The 13039-nt window shown below is 45.5% G+C and overlaps 1 protein-coding gene across 13 annotated transcripts in view; it reads left to right on the plus strand.

The window, feature by feature from the left end:
* LOC138761221 (RNA-binding protein Musashi homolog 1-like) overlaps positions 1-13039 on the plus strand; it is a 185342-nt gene that overhangs the window by 84648 nt on the left and 87655 nt on the right. The window lies entirely within an intron of this gene.

The following is a 13039-nucleotide window of genomic DNA, read 5'->3' on the forward strand; positions in this document are numbered from 1 at the left end:
AAAAATGGTGGTTAGTTTGCATAAAATAATTTTAAGGGATTGGAGGCCAAATGCTGGCCAGCAAGGTACCTCGCTGCATAGAGTGTGGGAGTTCTTTGCTTCTTCCCTGAAATGCACTCTGATCTTTGTCCGGTTATTGAAGGGTTTGGAGCGACAGTTGGATTCTCTCTGGGACGAACTACCAAATGTGTCTCCAATAAATTGGCATTGTTATGGACAAAAATTTGAATTCATGCGGTGCCTTTGAGAGTGATTAAAATATCCCAGGTTGCTTCATTGGATTGCTGCCAGGCAAATATTGATGCTGAGCCAACAGGGAAGATGAAGAAAATCAGAGAGGAGGAGATGGATTGAAGCTTCTCTATCGACCTCCAGTTCTCTCCCTGCCCCCCCCCCCCCCCCCCCTTGCACTTTCCCTCAATCTTCTGAATCCATGCCACCAAGATGATAGCATCAGATGCAGTGGAACACTGCCACCCCCAGGCTTCCCTCCATGTCAAGTAATCTGACATGAAAATGCATCGCTCTATGCTCAGCATCCACGAGCACCTTCATACAGAGGACTGCAGCAGTTCAAAAAGACAACTTGTCAGTACTGTCACGGTTATTTAGGATGTTGTGCTCTTTGGCAGATCTTCCAATTGTATCTTTTTCATAATGTTGACGTACCCTCTTCACCACTTATTCCCAACCCCTTTGTGTCCTCTGCAAATTTAGCAGTGCTGCATTCTGTACCTTCATCTGAGTCATTTGCATAAGGTTGAGCCTCCCCACCAATGCCTGTGGGTTGTCACCCACTACACCTTGCCAAGCAGACAAAGAGCCCCTCTTTGTACCTCCTCACTTGGGTCCAAAATAGTGCTGGGATGAAGTGAGAGGTGGCTTGTTGGTCCAGAAACACTCTTGGACTTTTTAAAAAAAAATGTTAAATTTAGACCTATATCATGCCGTCCAAATACCCTAATTAGCCTACAACCCCCATATGTTTTATTTAAAGTGCGTAATTGGGCTGAATATCTTGTTGCCATGCTTAAAATTGTGCTCCAGCTGACTTCAACTCCTCACTGACTCTACAGAAATGACATTGCATTATGGAAGAATTTCCCATCCTCAGCAAAATCACCAAGGTACATACATGTCTGTTCCTATTTAGTGTTTCCCAGAAAGATTAATTCTAAATGTTTATGAACCATCCTTGCTTCAGTTAACTGCAAGTTTCGGAACTTGGTTCTATGACCTGGACAAATGTTTGCTGCGGTTGACTGGGAAAACTGATGGAAAGTTGGCTAAACTGGAGTTTCAGCTGGGAAGCCAGTAGCTGACTTGTATCGCAACAGATCTGATGTGGGCATTTTCCATGGCAAGTAGAAAGCACAACAGCCACGTTTAAGGCTCTATGTGCAACAATCTGTTTAATGACCATCTCATCTGTATTCGCCTGAACTCCACTCCTGCTGTTCTCCATGTTTTTTTTTGTGGGGTGTCCTATACATTTCCCAATAGGTCAGATGGGTGGTTTAATATTGCACTGTAATCTTCAATATGCATTTTGTGCTTGAGGTTTTGGAATGAGGCAAGAGTTCGATCCTGAGGCAATGTTGACACTACTGAACCAAGCACCATATGATTTAGTAAATAGAGCTCTGGGGTATTAACCTACCTATTGGGTCTTTCTGTCCTTGTCCCCACCAGAAGAGGCAGTAATTTGTAATCCCGGCTGTTCTGGCCTGAGAAAATCAACTGATTGGGATTTGTAGAATAGCTGAACTAGTATGTAAATTTAAAATAAAGTTGGTGGGTGGATTTGTGCCTCAACCTAAGAAAGTCCAAGGGCAGGGAAGGAAGAGAAAGTCTGGGACGAAAATCCCAGATTAACAGTGGAAGAAAATAGCCAACAAATGTATGGATCAGCACCAGGAAAGATGTAATCTGATTGAGTTTGTTGTTGAGTCTGGTAGAGGAGGAATAGCAGCTGTTACTGAACCTGATGGTGCGAGTTTTGCGACACCTGTACCTCTTTCCTGATGGCAGCAGTAAGAATGGACCATGTGTGGGTGGTGTGGGTCTTTGATGATTGCCACTTCTCTCCATTGGCAGTGTTCCCTGTAGATGTACTCAGTAGTGGGGAGGGTTTTGCCTGTGATGTCCTGAGGTGTGTCCACTATCTTTTACAGGGCTTTACGATTGGTATTTCTGTACTAAATCGTGATGCAATAGGTCAGCACACTTTCCACCACATCTTTGTTGAAATTTGCCAGGGTTCCTGATGTCATACCAAACCTTTGCAAACTCTTGAGGAAGTAGAGGCACTCAAGTGCTTTCTTCACGATCCATTGATGTGCTGGGTCCAAGAAAGATCCTCCGAGATAGTGACTCCCAATAACTTAAATGTGCTCACCCTCTCCACATTTGATTCCACAATGATCACTGGATCATACACCTCTGATTCCTGAAGTCAACAATCAGCTCCTTAGTTTTGGTGACATTGAATGCAAGGTTGTTGTTGGTGCACCATTCAGCCAAGTTTTCAATCTCCATCCTGAACGCTGACTCATCCCTTTCCTTTATACAACCCACTACCGTGGTATTATCGGCAAATTGGTAGATGGTGTTATTGTACTGAGCCACACAGTCGTAGGTATAAAATGACTAGAACTAAGTACACAGCCCTGTGCTGCTCTGGTATCGATGGAGATTGTGGAGGAGATGTTTCTTGCAAATCCTCACTGATTGTGGTCTGGAGGTGAGTAAATCCATGATCTAATTACACAATGGGATGTTAACTCCCAGGTCTTGGAGTTTGCTAATCAGTTTTGAGGGGATGATGGTGTTAAATCCTGAACTGTAGACCCAGTGGGATGACATCCACCATAGATCTGATACTACGGTAGGCGAACTGGAATGAATCCATGTCACTGCTCAGACAGGCGCTGATCTGCTTCATCACCAGTCTTTCAAATCACTTCACAGTTGATGCAAGTGCTACTTATTGATGGTCATTAAGACAGGTCACTCTTGGGCACCAGTATGATTGACACTTGTTTGAAATAGAGGGATAGCATGGCCTGCTGGAGTGAGATATTGAAGATATCCGTCCATAACCTGGTAAGTTGGTCAGCACAGATCTTTAATACTTGGCCAAGTACTCCCTCTGGGCTGATGCTTTCCTCAGATTCACTCTCCTGAAGGCAGCCCGCATGTTGTCATCAGATAAGGACAGGGTGGAGTCATCAGGGGACATGGGGGTGCAGCGGGGTGGTTCTTTGCTGGGAATCGGGAACTGAGGTAATAGGGCACATAGGTGTGCCACCCAGTGTGTTGGATATGCTGCAATGCAAATCGTGATACAGTTTGCAAATTTGGCCTGAGGCCATTCATAAAGAAGAGTACTGGAGGAGCTGGTCCACAGCTGACAAGTCCAAGGCATTAATCTTCTCACAGCTTGATGTTCACCTCAACCCCAAATATACCTTACCCCCACTACCCACATTGATTGCTAATCAGATCCAATCTCGATCATGAATGATTAGAGGATAAAGCTATGTGTGACAGGAAGGGATCTCTTCAGTGGAATATAAAACCCGTGTTGCACCCAAAATCCTAATGAGTTTGCTTAAAATTGACCTCGTATCCATTACAGAGCAGTAACAAACATGAAAGTATAAAGGTTTCCATTGGTGCAGTATTGGTCTGAAATTTGAAGATGAATTTTGTCTTCCTTGAATATGTTATTACATTACCATTATTGGAGCTGAGGGAGAAGGATCCAGTTGGACCACAGGGAGATGGGTGACTGAGTCTGCCTTCTAAGGTCTGGAGGGTGGAGCGGGGTGGGGGGGGGGGGGGGGTGATTTGAGGGTAGCGTGGAAGATGAAAGCCACCAGGAATCACACCCACCTCACGGCACTACCAAAACCGATGTTGGTGGGAGTGCACACCTGCTGCCCCAGCAGACAGTTTGACACTTTTGCACAACTGACCATTGGCCAGAATCGGGCAGTTAGGCTGGCAAATCCTTCTGGGGCATGAGGAGGCGTTGACTTTTGCAGCCGCGGTACAAGTGCTGCAATTCAGCCAGTGTAATTTTTTTTGAAGTGAACTTCCCAACATGGGCTCTTTCAAAGAGATCCTGAACGAGGGGCCATGTCTCTTTAACAGTCGAGAGCTGCCAGCTAAGTCATGGCACCTCCAGGTGCTGTGCTCAGCATTCTTTTTGAAGCTGCTTGTTCTTTCATCCTACCTTGTACGAGTCCAGAGCTGTGGACAACATCTGGATTCCAGCAGTGCTCTATTAACTGGGCTTCCTCTGCCAAATTGTTCGCCACCTGTGGGGAGAGACTGCTTGGGCTCTGCTGCTCCTTCCCAAGCCTTGGAAGCTGGACAAGGAGAAACACTTTTCTATTGTGCTCCTCTTCCTGATTCATGAGAGAACCTCACTGGGCCATCTTCTGCTGCTGTGAGGACTTGTCTGTCTTAAGGAAGTGTTAGCCAGGAAGGTTTTATGGGCAGCACAAAGTGTTGGGTGGGGGGGGGGGTTGTGCATGGAAGTCCTCCAGCTCTTACTCTCCAAACTACGTGGAAATTTGCCAGTTGCCCTGCTCCAGATTGATTGCTATTCAGCCTCGCCTCTCTGAATGCCAGCCAGGATTGGACTTAGCAATCTGACTCTACCTTGCTGTTCATGGTGGGTGGGTGGATGGGGTGGGGAAGGAGGTTACGTTGCCACTGAAGCGTGGTAGTGCGGTGTTGGTTTTCTCATCTCGTGGCACTTGAGACCCAAGCTTGTCACAACATCCCTGTCTTCAAGCAGGAAGGATTACAAATTGTGGTGAGATTTTTTTGGAGGGGGCGAATGTTCCTCCAGCTGTAAAGCCAGACACCAGGCGTGTGTGTGAGCTGATGCCAATTATCTTTTCCGAAGTACCAAAGTCAATTTTATTTCCTCCTTCGCTGATAGCTGCATCAAAAATCTAGGTTCTGTTCACGTTGGACACAGTGTGCAAGAGTTGAGGCAGGTTGGCACTGGTCAACAAGACCAAGGGAACATGTCCTTTGTGCGCCTGTGGTATATTTTTGGCAGTTGGTGTTAGCGTTGGCCTGCACATAAGCAACGGGCCAATTTAAACATGTTCAGAAATGTGACGCTACCCATTTGTGTAAACATTATGATTGGATATGACGACTGCACCGGGAACTGGCTCCTTTTTTTTTTAAAGATCCCCCACATTCCCTTTTCTTTCTACTTGGCTCTGTTTTGTACTGTGGGTATCTTGGCACGAGGCAGCAAAGTGCTTTCCTCGCCCTGTGTTGGCACCAAGTGCTCCCTCGGCCAAACATGCCCAAGGCTGGAAGCAGAACACACCACCTTCAAATGCGACACCAACAGGCACTTCAAGACCCGGTGGAGCTCAAGAAGGCATTCCTTTTCCTCACGAAAGGCTCCACCCTGAAACGTTCATTTACCTTTTGGTTCCTAGGGATTCTGAATTTCTCCGGATTTTTGTATACTGCACGACGACCCCAGCATCTGCAGATTTTCTTGTTTACCTCCACAGTTCTGTTGATTTCACTCAAACCAGATACATTATTTTCAGGATACAGGGTAGTTTGAACTCTTAAGGATTGGTGTAAAATATGGAAGATAGAGTAAAGATGCCTCTACTTGACCAGTTGTATAATTCACCGAACCTTAGAGTGATCTTGATTATGCTGCTTCACTCTGAATACAGTAAAACCCCTGTTATCTGGCACCTGTGGGGATTGGTAACACTTTCCTGTTAAAGCATGAGACTTAACTCTTACAATGCCTAATTAATCCACCTGTATTAAGAATAAATGGTTTAAAAGACAAAAGTACTATACCAGCACTGAACAAACTTCACACATGAATATATAAACCGTAAAGCATTTTACTTTATTTTTAGTCACATTCTTTAAAAACATTTAACCGTCACTGCATCTGCAGATTCCTCCCCTCCATGGAGCCTCCCAAAAGACTAGTAATAACATTATAGATATTTGATCCCCCTTCCCCACGTTAACAGATAAAGCATCTGCTTGGGATGACTGACAAAGCAGGGATAAGAAGATGTTTTAAGAAAGTCACTTCAATGTTGACTCATCCGTGGCGACGCCATTTGCTGTTTCACACAAACCTATTCAAACAACTGCAGTGCGCAAAGCACAACCAAGACCCTCCGTTAGCTGAATATTTGCTCCCATCTTCACCAATGTTTGTTATTCCGGAGAACATTTGCTTTTACAATTTTAAACTTGCGTATTTTCTGACCTATAATTTATTTTAAAGTTTAAAATTTATTTTCCACAATTTTTTTTGCTGGTTGCTTGAGCCTGCCAGTTGCTTGAATTCCATAGACCAGGGGTTTTACTGTAATTGGTTTTTATTTCCCCCACGTACATTGACCACCCATCTGCTGACATCATGATGACACCCTTCAAAGAAAGCTTTCAAGAAAGTTACATTATGAAAGTATTGAGTAATAAGCTCATGGGATATAGGAGCAGGAGTAGGCCATTTGGCCCATCGAGTCAGCTCCGTCAGTTCATCGCAAGCTGATCCATTCACCTACTCTGAGCCACACTCCCCTGCCTTCTCCCCATAATCTTTAATACCCTGACTTTTCAGATACTTATCTCTCTGAATGTTAATAACGTATCAGAATTCTGAATAGCTTTGCAGTGTGGGGATTGCACACTTCTAAAGCTGGGTTGAAACTGTTCAATGTTGTTTAACTCTGGGACTTTTGTAGCCATGGAAGATCAGAGAACTCTCTGCTGGTTTGAGCCCTGCTTTTGTGTGTGAAAGTATGGAACATTGTGTATCCAACCAGTTCTCTTAACACAGAATGGTTCAGTGCCTCTGATTAACCTGCACGTAGCCCAGGTGACGTCTTTGACAATCTTGACAGCACATGTAGAGTGTCTTTGTGCTTCATGATGTGTGATATTGCATTGTTAAAACAAAGTTGCTGTTAATGGTTACAGTAATAGTCAGCTGGAGCTGCCAATGTTTGGCATGTATCCTACCCGAGACTGCTGGGTGCATGATGAAGAGTTCACCATAGCCAGCTTTGCTCTTGTGCTCTGTAATAATTGCAGATGGCCTGCACTTTGACAGAAACTTGCTCAATTAACGAGTGGGGGTGCTGACTGCTTTAGTTTTAATACCCATCAAAGTTGAAACGTTGAATACTGCATGCAGATTTTAGAGTATAAAAGTTGAAGAAAACCTAGTGATCCAAGAAGGGTGGGGGGGCGGGGTGGGGGGGCAACAACAGTCCTCCAAGGAAAACTGCTGATCACTTTGAACACTGTAATTCCCACTAACAGGGAACCTGACTGAATTAGGCAGCTGGTGTGTCTTACAACAGCCAGAAAAACAGGGACAGAGCTCAATCTTGGACTTGGTCAGTTCCTGCCGGACGGAACAAACCGGGTGATACCTCCTTCACCTTGCTGTTTCCATCTTGTCTCTTTCCCTGGGCAACAGGTCCACCCACATTATCTGGCTCGACTACTTTTGCCTGCATTTATCAATAATGAATTATTATTCATCATGTTCACTTTTAGCATGAGGCACAATTATCTGCAGTCACATCTGGGGATGTCCCTTCTCTGTGCACTTCCCATTGTGAACTTCCAAGGGATCCTGCCGATAAAACTGCTTTTTCTGTTTGAATGGGGTTGCCTGACTGCTTTTCCAATTTATTTTCCTCCAGTTTTGCAGGTAATCAACATCAGTAGATCCTGAAAGATTCAGGAGCTACACAGAGTTAGGGGTGGTACTTAACTATCAGGGTGGCACCCACAGTAAGTGGAGCACATTGCGTCTTGATTCCATGGAATTAAATAAAACTCGATACATTTTGGACTTGTTTGTTCCTGCTGCACAGCATTAATGCTGGACACAAGTTTCCTCCCAGTTAACAACTAATCCTGTTGTACTTTGGTTCAAACTTTGGTTTTTGTACATCAAAACTATTAATACTGTGAAATGATCTTTGTCACTGCACATGTAACCCGTAGCACAATGCAGACTCGCTCGTTGGGGCTGATGGTTGTGCTTCCTTCGAACCCTTTCCTGTTCTTTGAAGTCTCTCTGCCACCATCACACTTCATTCACTCACAGCTCCATCAGGCCCTCCCCCATGAGGGCCTCTTTTCTCTCTCTTCACGCTTCCAAGAGATCATGAATAGGTCAGGTGAATGCAGAGTATTTTTTGGTCCAGAGTCAGGGAATCGGTAACCAGAAGATGTAGGTTTAAGGTGAAGGGAGATGAATTATAACAGGAACCTGAGAAGTAACGAAGGATGAGTATATGGAATGGGTGGCCGAAGGAGGTGGTTGAGGCAGATATTATTGCAATGTTTAAGAATAAATAGGGCAGATTTATAGATAGGATGGGTTTGTCGGGACGTAGGCCAGACGTGAGCAGGTAGACCTAATGTGGGTGGGTCATTTTTGTCAGCATGGACCAGTTTCGCTGAAGGACCTCTTTCCACGCTGTATGATTCTTCAGAATTTATTGTCATAAACAAATCATTAAATTTGGTGTTTTGCGGCAGCGTCATAGTGCAAACATTCATATTATAACCGTCTTACAACATTACTATTTAAAAAAAAGTGCATGAAAAGTAAAACAGTGGCTTTGGTTCATTGATTATTTGGGAATCTGATGGCAGTGGGGAAGAAGTTGTCCTTGTACATTTTCCTGACGGTAGCAGAGTGAAGAGAGCATGGCCTGGGTGGTGGGGGGGGGGGTCTTTGAGGATAGAGGCTGGTTTTTTAAGACACCGCCTCCTGTAGATGTCCTCAATGGAGTGAAGTCTGGTGCCTGTGATGCCGCAGGCCAAGTTAACAACCTTCTGGAGTTTTCTCTTCTCCTGAGATGTGGCCCCTCCATACCAGACAGTGATGCAACCAGCTAGGATGCTCTCCATGGTACACCTGTAGAATGTACCGAATCTCCTCACAAAGTATAGCTGCTGGTGAGCCTTCTTTGTGATTGCATCAAGGTGGAGACTCCTCAGAGATATTGACAGCGCTCTCCACTACTGAACGTTTGATGAGGACTGGGTCGTGTTCCCCTGACTTCCTCCTGTCTCTATGACGGAGTACCGCACTCTACTCGCTGGGTACAAACTTGCCTGTCTAATGACTTGTATAATTTCTTGATGACTATCGTATTGATGGCCTGCAGTTTTGGTTTTCTCAAATAATAAAGTGTCTTCCCTGTCTACCTTTATCAAAGGCTGTCATTCTTCCAGTTAAATCCATTTAAAATGTTTAAATCTAGACATCGAGCACGGCGACAGCACTGTTCCTTCTAAGCTGTGCGCACTCGCATGCTGTTTGCACCCGGCCACAATTGAAATTAATGTGCGCACAAAAGGTTAGTTACCTAAAATAATGCAGAATAAAATCTTAACTAAATGCATTACTTTGTACGATGCAATCTTACTTGTATTCTATTAAAACATTCCAATACAGTTTTATTAGCCATGAGAGCTAGGCTGTGCCAAAATGATCTTGAAATAATTTCAAGCTACATTTGTGCCAGCAATCAGTGTGTAAATAATTTTGTAATGGGGTGGGAGAGGGGAAGCCCAGCATAAAATTTTTGCGCACAGTGACGATGAAAAACTTCAAAGGGACATTGGGTGACAGGCCATTTCGGCCCACGAGTCCATACCACCCAATTTACACCCCATTCACTTACACCCCTGGTGTGTTTTGAATAGTGAGAAGAAATCAGAGCCCCCGGAGAAAACCCACGCAGACACGGAGAGAACATACAAACTCCTTATGGATAGCGCGGGATTCGAACCCAAGTCTGGTCCCGATCGCTGGTGCTGTAAAGGTGTCGAGCTGACTGCTACACCAACCTTGCTGCCTTTCTTTCCTGTTGAATGTAAACTTGCACATGGTTGTATGGAATATAGTTGTAAATATCTCGCATCTTGAAATACTTCATTTTGTTTAATTAATGTGGTGACCAAAACTATACAGTGTTGCTCAACTGAAGTTCAATCTGTTTAATAGAACTTCTCTATGCTTCAATTGTGCTGTTGAAAAATAACTCCTATAAGAAAAGAAACACAGAATTCTGGAAATGCTTTGTTCGGATAGGGCTTTGGGGAGAGTTAACAATTCAGATCATTGATATGTCATTAGAGCAACCATTATCAACAGGGGCCTTATGGTCTCCCTGGGCACCCACCGCACATTTAAGGGGGGGAGGCACGGATTGAAATCATAACATATTATGTTATCCAAGAAATCCAGGCAAAGAAGCGAGCTACCCACCAGGCTCACCTTACAAAGCCATCCTGTCCAGAGAAGAAACAAGCCTTCCGTCGCACATGCAGCCATCTTCAGCGCAAACTCCGGGAGATCCAAAATGAGTGGTGGACTAGCCTCGCCAAGCGAACCCAGCTCCGCGCGGACATTGGCGACTTCAGGGGTTTCTACGAGGCTCTAAAGGCTGTGTACAGCCCCTCACCCCGTCCAAAGCCCGCTGCGCAGCTCAAAAGGCAAAGTCCTCCTCAGCGACAAGATCTCCATCCTCAACCGATGGTCAGAACACTTCCAATCTCTTTTCAGTGCCAACCGCTCAATCCAAGATTCCGCCCTGCTCCAGCTCCCTCAACAGCCCCTAAGGCTAGAGCTGGATGAGGTCCTCACCCAGGATGAGACATATAAGGCAATCGAACAACTGAAAAGTGGCAAAGCAGCAAGAATGGATGGAATCCCCCCAGAGGTCTGGAAGGCTGGCGGCAAAACTCTGCATGTCAAACTGCATGAGTTTTTCAAGCTTTGTTGGGACCAAGAAAAACTGCCTCAGGACCTTCGTGATGCCACCATCATCATCCTGTACAAAAACAAAGGCGAGAAATCAGACTGCTCAAACTACAGGGGAGTCACGCTGCTCTCCATTGCAGGCAAAATCTTCGCTAGGATTCTCCTAAATAGAATAATACCTAGTGTCGCCGAGAATATTCTCCCAGGATCACAGTGCGGCTTTCACGCAAACAGAGGAACTACTGACATGGTCTTTGCCCTCAGACAGCTCCAAGAAAAGTGCAGAGAACAAAACAAAGGACTCTACATCACCTTTGTTGACTTTACCAAAGCCTTTGATACCGTGAGCAGGAAAGGGCTTTGGCAAATACTAGAGCGCATCAGATGCCCCCCAAAGTTCCTCAACATGGTTATCCAACTGCACAAAAACCAACAAGGTTGGGTCAGATACAGCAATGAGCTCTCTGAACCCTTCTCCATTAACAATGGCGTGAAGCAAGGCTGTGTTCTCGCACCAACCCTCTTTTCAATCTTCTTCAGCATGATGCTGAACCAAACCATGAAAGACCTCTACAATGAAGACGCTGTTTACATCTGGTACTGCACGGATGGCAGTCTCTTCAATCTGAGGCGCCTGCAAGCTCACACCAAGACACAAGAGAAACTTGTTCGTGAACTACTCTTTGCAGACGATGCCGCTTTAGTTGCCCATTCAGAGCCAGCTCTTCAGCGCTTGACGTCCTGCTTTGCGGAAACTGCCAAAATGTTTGGCCTGGAAGTCAGCCTGAAGAAAACTGAGGTCCTCCATCAGCCAGCTCCCCACCATGACTACCAGCCCCCCCACATCTCCATCGGGCACACAAAACTCAAAACGGTCAACCAGTTTACCTATCTCGGCTGCACCATTTCATCAGATGCAAGGATCGACAACGAGATAGACAACAGACTCGCCAAGGCAAATAGCGCCTTTGGAAGACTACACAAGAGTCTGGAAAAACAACCAACTGAAAAACCTCACAAAGATAAGCGTATACAGAGCAGTTGTCATACCCACACTCCTGTTCGGCTCCGAATCATGGGTCCTCTACCGGCATCATGTACGGCTCCTAGAACGCTTCCACCAGCGTTGTTTCCGCTCCATCCTCAACATTCATTGGAGCGCTTTCATCCCTAACATCGAAGTACTCGAGATGGCAGAGGTCGACAGCATCGAGTCCACGCTGCTGAAGATCCAGCTGCGCTGGGTGGGTCACGTCTCCAGAATGGAGGACCATCGCCTTCCCAAGATCGTGTTATATGGCGAGCTCTCCACTGGCCACCGTGACAGAGGTGCACCAAAGAAGAGGTACAAGGACTGCCTAAAGAAATTTCTTGGTGCCTGCCACATTGACCACCGCCAGTGGGCCGATATCGCCTCAAACCGTGTATCTTGGCGTCTCACAGTTCGGCGGGCAGCAACCTCCTTTGAAGAAGACCGCAGAGCCCACCTCACTGACAAAAGGCAAAGGAGGAAAAACCCAACACCCAACCCCAACCAACCAATTTTCCCCTGCAAACGTGTCTGCCTGTCCCGCATCGGACTTGTCAGCCACAAACGAGCCTGCAGCTGACGTGGACATTTACCCCCTCCATAAATCTTCGTCCGCGAAGCCAAGCCAAAGAGAGCAACCATTATCAACAGGGGCCTTATGGTCTCCCTGGGCACCCACCGCACATTTAAGGGGGGGAGGCACAGATTGAAATCATAACATATTATGTAGTCAGAAGGAGAGAAGTTACGAAGAAACCAACTCAACAACTGTTTCACAGGGAATTGGCGGTGGTGGGGGGGGGGGTGGTGGGTGTGTGCATAAACTTTGAGCAGAGCCATAAGGGGACCATAGCCAAATAGGCTGAAAATGGCTGCACTGGAGCACTAGAATCCACATCTGAGGAAAAGTTGTTGAACTGAAACATTTTTCCTCCACAAATGCTGATCGACCTGCTGAATATTTCTACCACTTTGCTTTTTTTTAAATTGAAGGTTTCTTGCCTCTGCAGCGCTTTGCTCTTTTAAGTGGGCCCGAGTGTGTTGCAAATTTTTTCGTCTTACTAACCTGCAGAACAAATATGTGATTTCAAAGCCAAAGATCCCCCTGCTTCTACAATCAGGTATATGTCATCCAATTAATATGTCACCCATTTTTCTTATCAATGTGTAATATTGCCATACTGATG

The sequence above is a fragment of the Narcine bancroftii genome, chromosome 4 (genome assembly GCF_036971445.1).
Source record: "Narcine bancroftii isolate sNarBan1 chromosome 4, sNarBan1.hap1, whole genome shotgun sequence".
Classification (NCBI taxonomy): domain Eukaryota; kingdom Metazoa; phylum Chordata; class Chondrichthyes; order Torpediniformes; family Narcinidae; genus Narcine; species Narcine bancroftii.